We start from the raw sequence: 14626 nt of genomic DNA on the forward strand, positions 1-14626 counted from the left end.
ATAACTAATGTCATATATCAAGAATATTTTCATTCCCATCTGTTATTGTCATTATTAGGGCAAACTGCAGAGACAACCCTAAAACATTGCTTTTATTCATGGACACCCCAGGGAAATTCAATTAGATAACAAGCCTCCTTTTCTGTTAGAACTGTAGAACTGTTAGGTCCAAATTCGAAAAGACCATTTAACCCTTCTCGATTAGTTTCTATTTCCCTCTTCTTTTGGAACCATTAAACCTAGTGACCCCCCCCCCCTCCCTTCTCCTCTTTCTGTTTCCTCCAAACATCGGAGACCTGCAACTGTTGTCTGTGACTTCCAAATTTTGATAAAGATGATAGGAAAAGCTTCAATCTGCTGGAATTTCAGGGGTATTAGCTATGATTTTGCTTTTCCTTTAAACAAAACCTCTGTTAGATATTTTTGAGATGTGTGTTCATAAAGGATGGTCTTATAAAAATTCTGGTTTTGTCATTTGCTATTCTTTTTCTTGTTTCTTGTTTCTTGTTTTTTTTTTTTTCTAGATACTGAATTGTTGCACCATTTATAATTGATACTCAAAGGGTTGTGCTGGACTCACGAGTTAGTCCCCGTCTTTGGTTATTAAATTGCTTTCAGTCCTCAAAGGAAAGTTTTTCTGAGAATAATCAATCCTGGGGGGAATTGTTCTGGAATACTTTCTGACCAAGTTGTAATAGTTTCTGCAGAGAAGGCCAAAGTAGGATGCATTTACATGTTTAGTCTTCCTTTCAGATTGTCTAAGCATAGGGAAGAAGATGAACCAGGTGTGGACTATATTGAAGGTTTATGTTCATAGGAAATGAGGTAAATTAGGAATACAAAATAGGAAAATACTAAGGGAATTAACTGTGCTGTAATTTCAGAATACACTTACAGGGTATCTGTGTATTCGAATTCTTGTTGGATGGTCTGTGAATAAAAGCAATGTTTTTCGATTGTCTTTGCAGTCCGCCCTTTTTATTATATTAGGGGAAGGGGTTCTGTTCTAGAGGGAACAGAAAGGGAATGTTTGCTTCACAAGTTAGCTCTTGAAGTAATGGCTGCTGTTAGGAGTGTCAAAACAAGGTTGGGGGACTGTGAAGAGAAGAGAAATATGCTCAGTTGAACTTCATCCCTGGCAAGCATTTCTGTGATGGTTTCTGGCCTGATGTGATGTATCATATATGTGTTTTGTTTTTTGGGGGTTGTGTTTGTTATTATGCTACCTGTCAGGTTCGATACCCTGTGTGCAGCAACCAGGGTTCAGACTTAAGAAATAGATGAGTAGAATTCTGTAATGCTCAGGATATTGATGAGACAGAACTACATGGTAGGAATCAGTTCTGACTAGATATGCTTTTAAGGGTTAGGAAAAGAATTCATGATTCAGAATATACAGGGTGCTATCATAGCCTTAACGAACTTTTGCTAAGATGTATATGTTGGGAGAATTGGAGAATGTGGAGCCATGGTGGAAGTGACATATCATGATATAGTGAGATAGTAATGAGGCAAAATAAGATTATCTTTATTTCTTTTAGGCATGAGTAAACCGCAGTGTGGTGGGTCATTATGCTAAAGCTTGCGTTGCATTATTCTGGATCTTCAGTTGAAAATTTAACCAGTATTATGAGCTTTCCAGGTACGGTTCTAAGCTGATTCTCCTAGTTTTATTTTGTTGACAATGTAACGGATGAGAGAGCATGTGTTCTTATGTGCTTCCAGTAGCTAGCTAATAGGGAAGCAAAACCAGTCTCCTCTTTCAAACTCTTGAGTGGATGTGTGGCTCATACATAAATTTCAGCATTGGAGCTGGCTGTTGCTGCTGTTTCCCTTTCTTTGTGGTGGGAAAAACTCACCACCTTTTCCTCTTTTACATGTCTTTCTACAGAAAAAAGGCACCATGGGAGTACATACGGATAACATATGTTACAAGCAAAAACGTGAAGAATAGAGAAAGGCAGACATGTAGTGAGGCACCAGGAAGAATTTTGCATTGTTTATTTGATGGCTATGTCCATGGCATAGCACTTGTAATGGTTTCACTGTCAAGAAGCAAGAAGCAGTTTTTCAGCCTTAAAACGTTTTACTACCCCTGACTATGAATAAATGAGATATTTTATAGCAAATCAGGAAGAAGATCCTCCCCCAAAAAGGACCAAAATGACTCTACTCAGAAAAGGCCCAATTGAATCCTTTAATGGTTTGGAGCTAACGATTTTTAACTCTTGGCTTCGTTGGTCAATGTTCGACCTTTGTGTTTCTCATGGGTTCAAATGTTTACATAGGAACCAGGTCAATTCCTAGGACATGACCACAATTACCACTGGGGGGTAAGGCTCCTTTGGGACTTACCCAGCCTATTTCAACCAGATGTTCCATGAGGGAGGAAAAAAAAAGGAAAATGTTGAAATTTTGAGTGTTGCAGGTTTAGTTGTTGTCGTTTTGGGCACAATTTGAGGTGGGAGAGGTAGAGAGACTGCACCGCACATTAAGAGCATAATCATGTAAGATCAGTTGAAGGAGGTAACACTGCCATGGTTCAGTGACAATACAATGCAGTATAATTTCCTTTTTCCTTTTCCGTGGGCTGCAGCAGATGTTCCAAAACTTGATTAGCTTAAAGTCTGGTGTTGTTAATTATATATTGCATGTGCTGTTCCTGCATAGACACTGTGCTAGCTCAAGTGTTGAAAAGAGTGACCGTACTTTTGAAAGGCGTCCAGGTGTATCACCTTGTTATAAGCTTCCTTCCTTCACCACCTTGACCTTGCCTTGGGGTGTTGCCCTATACACCATGATGACTGACTGACTGTCATGAGATGAGAGCAACAAGGAGGATTGACAGGCACAGGCACAGCCACACCAAACGTAGGTGCCTCACAGGAATGGTAGTTCGTTTTCTCTTTTGTGGTAAGCCTATGAGAATGGTAGTTCTTGGACACCAAATTAAGATAGAGGAGTTTTGAGAGTATTCAGTGATGAAAACTGTCGTCAGCACAAGCTGGCTGCAAAGGGCGTGTAGGTGTTCAGGGAATTGTAGTCTGGTCCCAATCATGCTGATAGACACAGTAATGCATATGGGTGGTTATGTACTGAAGAAAAAAAGTACAATCATGGTGAACAGGAGCAGGAAATAGTGAATGCATACAATAGTCAATAGGGGCTCATATCCTTAGTTAAGTTTGATATACAGTAGTCTCTCCTACTGTGGCAGTACACATTCTTGTGCCCGCCCATGACTGTCACTGCGTAGCAGTAAAATCTTGGGATCAAATAATGAAGGAGGCACTCACTCCTGCTCTCTCTCTCTCTCTCTCTCTCTCTCTCTCTCTCTCTCTCTCTCTCTCTCTCTCTTAAGCGTGTAATGTACTACTCCCAATCGCAAGTGCCTGTCAGAACAAGCACATTGAGACATTGAGTTGCTGCTGTTTGTGGAATCCCATGAACAGAATGTGAAATTAATAAGTGAAACTGGAGATGGCAAAAAATTTTCCTGAATCCTTTGATTAGTTGCTAGTTGATGGATGGATGGATGGCTATTTAACAATTGTCTCTGAAATTCAAGGGATTGGTGGACAACTAGAAAGAAGAATACAGTAAAATTATCTATCTACCCCTCCACTTGAGGAAAATATCTATGCCATTATCAACCTTACAAAGTGATATCCTTTACATGTTCCTCGGATTCTCCTCCTAGGTAGACAACATTAATGCTCTAATAGCTAGCCACATAACCATTCTGTACAACTAATTGATTAAAATTCAACAATCATCCATAGAATAGAATACAAAGCACACCCAAACCCAAACCCAAACCCACCCAGCATGATTTAAGCATTGTATGTCGGCATACTGGACCAGGTTTGGTTGAAAAATGTGTCTCTTTCGAAGACATGAATTGAGGATTCATAACCATCCCCATCCCCATCCCCATCCCCATCCCCATCCCTGCTGCTGCTGCTGCTAAGCACATGGAATGCTGACGGAAGAGCTGAGAGCCTGAAAATGGTGATGAGGTAGTAGTGTTTAAATCCATTACTCAATTATTACTAAGCGAAGAGAAGCCACCTTAGATACCTCTCTCTCTCTCTCTCTCTCTCTCTCTGGATCTGTCACGGGTCTTCTGTTTTGGGTTTCTTTTGACCAGCATGACTGCCTGGATATTTAAACATATCCTTAAAGGGTAAACCCGTTATTTGGACTTCAGACACCCTACCCCACTTCCCTCCCCTCCCATTTGCTTTTAAATTAAAAACTCAACTCTTGCTTTCCGGATTTCTCATTCTACACTTTAAATTGCTTCAACGACTCTCTGTTCAAAGCATAAACATAAACATGAGAGTTGAGAGCCCTCGTGCCTTTTTCTTCCTTTTTCTGGGGAAATGCCAGGCCAAACCCACAAGTCTTTTTTAACTCTAATCTAACAACATAAGTTTACTTACTGGGCGACTCTGTGTGTTTTGGAAAGAAGCTTCTGTGTCAAGGGTAGATTTGGTGTGAGTTTGAATCTTCTTTGAAGCTAGCTGAAATGATTCTTAACCGAAGATCTAAGAAAAGAGGGTGTGAAGAGTGTCTTCTGGTCCTCCACTGAAAAGAAGCCGTCCGCGTCTGTGGTTCCTTTTTTTTGTCTTTTATTTAGGATTAAGATCTGGGCCATCTGGCCATCTGGGTGGGGTGGGGTGCATGGAAGAGATGCAAGTCCAAAACGGTGTTCTGGGCCTTTTGGGGAAGGATCTCTGAATTATCATTTTTGAAAACAAAATCATGGTCGGCTTCCATGTGTGGCATGCATGAATATCTCATTGGTTTTTGATGTGCTCTTCTAACTCCTCATCCTTGAGTTTGAACTCAACTCGTAGTACTTGGACTTGGATGTAAGTAATACAAGACTCAGATCCTAGTTAGTTTTCTGGGGTAGTTGGACCACTGAGTAAATTAGGAATAGGGAATTCAGGGCAAAGGGAGGGGTGCTCCTAACTCACAATTTGGACTACTACTGCATCTAGATACATTACTACTGTCTTTGCTTTACGAATTGAAGAATACCATTTTATTTTCATTGTTTAATGTACACTACTACGTACACTATATATATAAAAGATTTTCATGGCATGGCCCAGACAATGTTCTCACCCTTTCAATTATTTTCCATTTAGGGAAAGGGAGAAGTTGAAGACTTACTACTTTCATCATCATAGATAGATGATCCTCACGATGATATTTATACCGACTGACATAGACAGTGATACTATATATCTACTACCACATTGAACTGATATCATGTTTTAACTGATTTATGACTGAATTTTTTTTTAAAGTGCTAGGTGCTGACCTGATGAGTGATGAACCCTCTTCCTTAATTTATTCAGGCTTGGGAATAGCAGCAAACACTGATGGAATTATCAAACTAATATCATATCTTTGAGTTGAGTTTGAAGTCAAATGGAATGCTTGACAATGTATTTAATTTTCTAGACTGGATCCTCTGACAAGTTTACCACCCAACACTCCAAACTCCAAACTCCAAACTCCATAGCCATAAATGATACAACCACCAGAACCAGAGCCAACCCCCCCCCCCAAGAAAGAAACAACAACAAACAAAGAGAAACAAAAGGAAAAGAAAAGAACACAGATCTCCCAAAAGCAACCAAGAAGCAGGCCAACAGAGCCAGTAGAAGGACCCATCGAGAGTTAATGGTCTGGGTTTCTCCTTCCTGCAGCTAGCTTCTCGAATAACCCGATGGTTGGCGGACCCCAAGTAACAAAGCCTACCCAGATCAGATGGATCAATTCCTTGGGACGTCTGGTCTGGTCTGGTCTGGTCCCCTTCTGAATCATCCTCTTGCTTGTGCAAGCAATGGGATGAAACCTGGAATTCTACAGGCGATCGATTTCACATCACATGCGGGTTTTGTTTGTATTAAACCTGGAATTCTGTGTTTGACACTCCAAATTTGTATTGTTTTCCATTTAAAATTCTCAGTTCATACTCACTCATATTGGATTCTGCAAACTTCGAACTGCGTCTAGCCGACGAAACTACAATTGAAAAGCTTTGGAACTAGGAGTGTTGACGAGAATAGTGAGTGACCTGACTTGCCATTTTGCCAACCAATCACACAAGAAAAACGATGAACACTTAACAGTCACGATAATTTTATAAAACCTTCTCTTAACCTTGTTCTTACTTTTCCATTATTTTAATTAGCCGCTATGTTGTCTAACTTTCATTAATTTAGTATTGAATTATTTATTGTTTCACTTGGTTCAATTATTAAACACTAGAACAATATAATGGTAATTAAATATCTAAACTTTATAATGGTAAATTGATAATCATGCTGAAATGTTATTAGATCTAGAGGACAGGGAAGTAACTTGATAACTTTGATGCTAGCTGCAAGTTTAAGTAAAACCAAACCAATGAAACTAATAAGCAGGGTGAAATAAAAATATAAAAAAAAAATTATAAAAATATAGGAACCATACATTTAGGAGCGAGACACATCTCTAAACAGTGATTAGATGGACCTCACTCCCTCCGACAGTCTTCTACCCTTGTGGGTAGAGGATCCCAACCCTAAAGGAAAGTTCAGGTTTCCTAGTCTTTGCGTCCGTATAAAGACTACACATTTAGGAGCGAGACCTATCAAACGGAAGATGGACCCACCACCCAAAGCTCACCCGTGGGTAGAGGATCCCAACCCAAAGGAAAGTGGGTTCCAGCCATCCGATAAAGACTACACATTTAGGAGCGAGACCTATCTATAAACAGTGATTAGATGGACCTCACTCACTCCAACAGTCTTCTACCCTTGTGGGTAGAGGATCCCAACCCTAAAGGAAAGTTCAGGTTTCCTAGTCTTTGCATCCGTATAAAGACTACACATTTAGGAGCGAGACACAAAGAAGAACCACCACCAACCCAAACCCAACCCAAAGAAAGCCCCAGACCAAAAGAACACAAGGAGCGAGACACAGAAGACACCCCTACCCTGGGGAGAGTACCCAACCAAAGGAAGGGCCTGTCGCGATAAAGACTAGCATTTAGGGGAGACACGTCTCTAACAGTGATAAGATGGACCTCATTCCGATAGTCCTCTACCCATAAGAGTAGAGGATCCCAACCCTAAAGGAAAGTTTAGGTTTTCTATGAGTATGTAAGTGGGGTTGAATTGGGTATGGATCGAACAACTCAAAGATAGGTCCCATAACCTCCATGAAATTCTAAGATAGGTCCCATAACCTCCATGAAATTCTACTTTTATCCACATGAGTACGTAGTTGATCCAACAGTAAGAATAATCATACAAACACCCAACCCAACCGATTAATGTTTGTCTCTTAAAAAATAATACAAATGCGTCGGTGGCTAGCTTTTGTGGTATCTATCCCCACCTAAATCTAGGTACCAATTTTCTTTTGCAAATCATTATGGTTGTGTTTGAAATGTGTTAATCAAAAAAATATATGGTTTAGAACTTCTCTATGAAAAGAGTTGTCAAAACATGGGTAAGATTGTATATGTTTTAACTCTCATAAAAACTTGATAAACTTGGGAATCTTGTGTATTGATATGAGAATACATTACCAAACAAAGCCATAGTTCCAAAAACTATTGATCCACCTACAATTCAGTCAGAAAGATGTTCTATCATTTCCAATGTAAAAAGAAAACTAATTCAATGTACCAAACAATGCTTACAATGCTGGTTTCCTTTTCTATACTAGTAGGTCATGTGATGCTCTTGTAACATTTTAAGGCATCTTCTACCCTCAATTATAATAGACACAAAATAGCAAGTAATGCCAAAATACTTGCCTCTTCCAATGTCTGGATTTTCTTGAAGCTGTAATTTTCATGGCTATTCAACCACTCTCCTATGAATTTAACTGTTTTATATAAAATTCATATGAGACTACCTAACTAGCTAGGGTTATTAGTCTTTCAAATCATAGGTCATTCATGTAAACAGTAAACTTTGACTTGAGTAAAAAATTTTAGTGTTATGAAAGACTTTGTGATCAGCATTTCAACAAGCCAAGGTATATCTCCAAAGGAAAAAGAAGGTGAAAAAGCACAAGGATTTATTTGGTCATTCAAATGTTAGGGGGTGACCAACTTAGAACTTTGTAACCTAAAGACCCTATATGTTGTCTATGCTCATGAAGAGATGGAAACCTATTTTAAAGAAAATTTAGCTATGGAAAAATGTACAGTCCATGCCAAACACAATAGGGAGAAAAAATGATTATGGTAACGCCATGTAAGTTGAAAAATCTCCCCCCACCTTTTTTTTTTTTTTGGAATTGGTAATTTTATATTAAGGATTAAGGACTATTATATATACCCAAAGGAATATTAGATCCGTAATCTCTTCAGTAAAAAGTGTAGATTATTATGATTTGAGCAACCCTAGCTTCGATGGTAAATTCCCTTAATTTTATCATGAAATCTTCTAACTAAAACTAGAATATGATTAAACTGACACGAGACACTATTTTGTCTTAGGAGAACGGAATAAATCTCTCCTCTCAATTGGAAATATGTACCCCACTACAACCAACCTAAGAAAAAGAAACCTTTTTCCTTTCATTTTGATAGCTTCAAAATGACTTCCTATATTCATATATACCAAACCCAATTCTAAACAGATTGTGTGCTTAATCTATAAATGGTCTCATTAATTGAAAAATTAACCCTCTTAAAATGTAACTCAAGAACTTGATCCAGCAGAATTAAAGTGTAAACTACCTTGATTGATTAATTTTTGGTAGGCCCAAAACAGCTCAGAAATGAATCCAGCCGAATTAATTAACTAAAGCTCAGATTATTTTGTTTTAACTAAATGCGTGCATCTTGCATAAATTGATTAGTGTTTAAGAGAAATCCTTTCTTAAATAACAACAAATTATTGGCTGAGATGCAGCTAATGGATGATTAATGGTGAGCAAGAGGTTTGTGTCATCTTGGTAATTTAGTAGAAAATGTAAAGTACAAAGTGTCAGTGATATATCGCCGTCTCGATGATAGGCAACACGAAATGATAAGTGACATCGACTTTTCCAAAAATCATCCATATATCGTCGAAAAATCAGCGATATATCGTGAAAACTTGATTTTTCGGCGATATATCGCCAAATTCACTATATTAAGCATAATTTCATTTGGTTTTTGACCAATTTTTCATTTGATTTTGCCAAAGTGACGTGTAACCTCTACAAGCTCCGGGGGTGTTGCCCCTACACCTCGCCAAAGTAGGACCCTGTGTCTGTCGGCAACAAAATGCGAAGCATGAGTCATACTCAGCATAATTGTATAATGAATTGTAGACTTCAATACTTCTCCTTTTTCACTAGTTGTTTACTTGTGCTCTTTACATTAGTTTATATGAGTTTTCCAGACTTGTAGTTTTGTCCGAATATAGCCAGGCATGTGTCAATTAGGAATTTTAGATTTAAGTGATGTTTTAAGCCAAAATAATGCTCTCGGTGTTTTTATTGACCTCAAATTAGGTTACTAAACAAAATTTAAGCCAAAACGACCATAAATACCCCTCAAAACCAAGGATTGGATTTTCATCGACACCCAGCCAAAAGTCGCCAACATGTCGACAGCTAGCAACACGTGACATTTTGCCGATACATCAAACCTTGCGAAATTGATGTACATAATTAGTTTTGACTATTCGATCAAGATAACCTTATTTAAGGATGTAAAGTCAAATTGGCAAGAGATGTGTGGGGGTTTACCTTTGACTTCTCTTCCCTTGGGTACCCATCATATAGGGGTAATTAGAAATACTTGCTGCTGCTTTTATTGGAAGGTAATAGTTCTCATTAATCCTGAATAATGATCAGGCCGAAGAAGGACACATTTAACCCCTTGTTGTTTTGGGTTTAGTATGGATTTGTAAGAATAGTTGGAGCAAAAAAGACAAGCATAATGCTAAAATTTAAGTTGTGATCTTCTATCTCCCATCTCTCGAGTGGTAGAGAATTGTGCTCACGTCATACTCTTCTCACGACGTACACATTTAAGAAGGAATCCATCCACCCCTGAGTATTGGACTCCTTCCTACATTTATGTTTGATGGAGGAGTATAAGGGGAATAAAATCCTCTACCCATTTGAGGTAGAGGATTCGGACTCCAGAAAATCTCTTTCCATATAGAGTGAAGTGATGATGACCCCACTTCCCTGTAAGATCAACAAATCAAACCTCTATGTGAAATATGCAAACGTTTACCCGACTGACTTCGTGTGAAACATGAAATCTACAATCCTACCACCACTAGATAAAAGCTAGAAAACACACTGGAAACACAAGTGTCAAAATATTGGTATCGAATACCACATCAGTCAGGTGATTCTAAGAAACGTATCATCGTATCAAGTATCATATCGTATCGTATTGGTCCATGTATGTCATTACAATTCAATAGAAACGTGCACGTATCGATTGTATGCAATATGGATACGTGTCTTCAACCAGTGTCATATCATTTCGTGGATGCATTAAACTTGCGGAAATGTAATTTCTCTCGATCGAGATATAGAAGATATGAAATCCTACCCTTATTGGTACCTCATGCATCCGTTTACTGGTCCCACCGCAATTGCATGAGCCATGCGGCCAATCACCGTAGGTATAAATAGATACCCGGTGCGGGTCGGGTCACGGGTGCATTCATAACATATTTATGAGACGATTTCATTTTTGGTGATTTTGTCTGACACGTTATTTATGGTTAATTAATTAATACTAAAAATTAACCTCTCTCCACTTGCTCTGTTCAGATTATCTTTTTTCTTATAATAATTGAAGCCGAGCTCGTCTCCAGAGTCCAGCCAAGCTCATCTAACCTTCTGGCTAATTCTCCTTTCCGTTTTTCACAAAAAATAATGAATAAATAAAACTTATTTTTTTAAGTAAAAACAAAATTTTCCAAGGAGAAAATAGGATAAAGTAATCCATAAATAAAGGGCATAAGCGAGTAGAGAAGCAAGAGCTGTCTCTCTTTCTCTCTCTCTCTCTCTTTCTCTCTTTCTCTCTTTCTCTCACAGAACAAATGCAGCCCTGAAACAGAGGAAATGGTGAAGAGCATTTTAATGTCGACCCACCTCCTCTGAACTCTCGCTTTCTCTCTCTCTCCCTTTGTAATCTGGACCCTGTCGCCCCTCCTCCGTGCTACTCAGGGACCATTTCTTTCGTGTCTGCCTGTGTTGGGTTGGATGAACCCACCATTTTGGAAAACAGAGAAGGGCTCTTGTGGGTTTTCTGCAATTTATCAGCTCTGTCACGGCCGCTTCTAATACTCAGATCTCCTCCTTTTCCTCCCTTTACCCTTGTCACATTCTATCTGGTTTTTTCTGTTTGAGTGAAAAAGATGAGTAAAGAAGAGTTTATGAAGATCCAGGTAACGTTCTAGTAACTCTGTTTTGTTTGTTTTTTCTGTTATGGGTAGTTTGCTTGTTCTCTAGACCTAAGTGTTCCTTTTCCTTGTATTTATCTTATTCCTCCCACGGCTCAATTCTTTGCAAGTTTTCTTTCTTCTCCTGAATAGTAGTTTCTGTTGAATCTGTGTTCTTCTTGATAAATGTCTGTTTTTGCAGACACAATGCTTTGAAAATTTTCTTCGTTTTTCCTTTTTCCCCTGCCTGAATAATCATTTTTGGTTTCTTTGTTGTCTTGATGGTTATCTGTCCTTGCAGACTTGTGTGCTCAGAGTGAACATTTGCTGTGTTGGATGCAAGCAGAAGGTGAAGAAACTGCTGCAGAAAATCGAAGGTGTTTTTTTCTAAAATTTCGACACCCCTCATTATTCTTCCTTGATCCTTTCTTTAATAATATCCTCTTTTGAGTGTTTATTTGGATTCCTTGAAGGTACCATCAGCAAATTTTCCATTTTTCTTATGATGGGTGCTGGTGTTCTTCTTTTTCTACTTGTCAGGGGTCTATACCACCACTATAGATTCGGAACAGGGGAAGGTAACAGTTTCAGGAAATGTTGACCCAGCGACACTCATAAAGAAACTTGGGAAAGCTGGGAAACATGCAGAGCTGTGGGGTGCTCAAAAGGGGAACAACAAGAACCAGCCCCAGATCCAGGACCAGTTCAAGAACATGCAAATCGACAATGGCAAAGGGGGCAAAGACAACAAGCAGCCTCAGAAGGGTGGACAAAACCAACAGAAAGGTGGTCAGCCACAACAGCAGCAGCAGCAGCAGCAGCAGCTTCATCAGACAACAACAACAACAACAACAACAGCTACTTCAGCAGCTACAGAAACAGCAGCAGCTTCAACAGCAGTTGAAAGGGTTAAAAGATATGAATATGCTTCCCCCCCAATTTAAGGACCTAAAGATGCCCATGCCCATGCCCATGCCCATGAAGGACCAGAGATCTGTCAAGTTCGATTTGCCTGATGAGGATGATTTTAGTGATGGAGATAGCTACGATGATTTTGATGATGACGATGATTATGATGACGATGAATTCGATGATGACTTTGAACAACCACCCCAGAACAAGATGAAACCACCACACATGATGGGTAGTGGGGGGAATGGTGCTAATGTGATGATGAATGGTCAGAATCCCCAAATTAAAGCTGGGAACGGTGGCGCTGCTGCTGCTGCTGCTGGTGGTGGTGGTGGTGGTAATAACGGGAAGAAAGGCGGTGGCGGTGGTGGAAACAATGGAGGCAACCAAAATCAAGGTGGTGGTCCGGGAAAAAATGGTGGCGGGGGAAATAACCAGAAGGGTGGTGGTGGTGGAAACAATGGAGGCAATCAAAATCAAGGTGGTGGTGCCGGCAAAAATGGCGGTGGGGGAAATAACCAAAAGGGTGGTAATAACGGGAATGGAGGTGGAGGGAACAATCCCGGTGGTGCCAAAAAAGGAGGAGGAAAGAATGATGGTGTTGTCGGTGGCGCCGTGGGTGGCGGTGCTGGTGGCGGTGGTGGAGGAGGAGGAGGTAATCAAGCAATGAACATGATGATGATGAACAACATGAGACAGCAGCAGCAGCAACACCAGCAGCAGCAGCCCCACCCAGGGTTTCATAATATCGATGTCACGCGTGGTATGCCTGGTAATGTGGGTCAGATGGGTAATATTCCCATGGCTCACATGGGCAACATTCCTGCCGTGGAAGGTCTTCCGGCGGCGGCGGCCGGGATGCACGCCGGCGGTCCCGGCTACTTTCCTGGAGCGGCGCCGCCCCCGGAGATGATGGCCCACCAATATCAACAGCAACAACAGCAGCTACTGCAGCAGCAGCAGCAGCAACAACAACAACAACAGTACTTGGCCATGATGATGGCCCAGCAACGAGCAGCAGCAGCCAACGGAAACGAAAGGTTCCACCCCATGATGTATGCTCGGCCACCGCCGGCGGTTACCTATCTGCCTCCACCACCGCCGACAGATCCCTACACCCACTTCTTCAGTGATGAAAACACCGGCAGCTGCAATGTGATGTGAATTTCTTCTCCATTTCCCTCTGGTTATCCATGCCTGTTGGCAAGCAAGGTATCCTGTTTCTTCTTGTTCTTCTCCAATCTCCAGCACAGTTCAGTACTTCACTTCAGTTCAGTTCAGCGATGGTGATGGTGATGGGACCAGAAAAAAGTCTGATGCGAAATTTACAGATGGAGACATGAAATTTTCTTATTATTTTTCTTTCTTTCTTTCTTTTGTGGGAGGGAAGTTAGGGTTTTAATTTATCTTTAATTATATTATTACATAGACAACTATAGATAGAAGGAAGAAAGGAAGAAGGAGCCGGGGGGTTTGATGACATGAGAGCTGCTCTTCTTTCTTATATGACTCGACTCTCTATAAGACAAGAGATATAATATGAATCTTTGAAATCAGCAGCAGATCAAAAGTGGTCTAAGTAAGAGGTGTTGTAATGTTAATATGTGTTTATAACTTATAAGGCTTATAAGGTGGTGATGGTGGTGATGGTGGTGGTGTCCTTTCTCCTTTGATGGCTAAGAAATAAGAAAGATAATGACACCCAATGTTGTTTTCTCCATTTTCTTTACTCCTTAAGTTCACAGTGCTAGCTGTTTCAATATATAATTCTTATCAATTTTCATCTCTTTTCTATACTTTATGAGAGATCCTCCCCGTCAGGATCAGAAAAAAGCCCCATGTTGTTGATGTTTTTGACTCTGATTTGAACTTGAGCTTTGTTTGTGAGGTGAAGACAAGGTGAATGACTACAACAGCTTCTTCATAACCAACCAAGCTTCTCGGAGAATATAAATAAAGAGGGATCCAAGTACAATGCAACTGAATCTATTTACCATGTTTTAGCAGCAGGATTGCTTACATATACACAATAAATAAATCGGGTTTGACTTCGGTGCATGCTGCACTGTGCTGCCGATCTCGATCGTCCGCCTCCGCCTCTCTTTTAACCATCTGCGACGCAACAAATACTATTCAACTCGAATAAATATATGTTACCTTGGCTTGAATTTTGCAAGCATCCTGAAGAAGATCGTTGTTGATGTTGATGTCACTTTGAAAATTTCACGTTGTCTTTGTCTATTTGTCAAGCCCAATTGTCATATGCTCTAATGAACCTGTGCTCATGGTGTGTT

The 14626-nt window shown here is 40.0% G+C and overlaps 1 pseudogene across 1 annotated transcript; it reads left to right on the top strand.

Moving 5' to 3' along the window:
* Positions 1-11028: 11028 nt before the first annotated feature.
* On the top strand, positions 11029-14269 carry LOC149028690 (uncharacterized; annotated as a pseudogene). Its single transcript, XR_016170414.1, has 3 exons — positions 11029-11426; positions 11722-11797; positions 11961-14269. The product of XR_016170414.1 is annotated as an uncharacterized LOC149028690 (transcript).
* The last annotated feature ends 357 nt before the right edge of the window (positions 14270-14626 follow it).

This window comes from Hakea prostrata, chromosome 1 (genome assembly GCF_041222555.1).
Source record: "Hakea prostrata isolate BN-2017 chromosome 1, UWA_Hpros_2, whole genome shotgun sequence".
Classification (NCBI taxonomy): Eukaryota; Viridiplantae; Streptophyta; class Magnoliopsida; order Proteales; family Proteaceae; genus Hakea; species Hakea prostrata.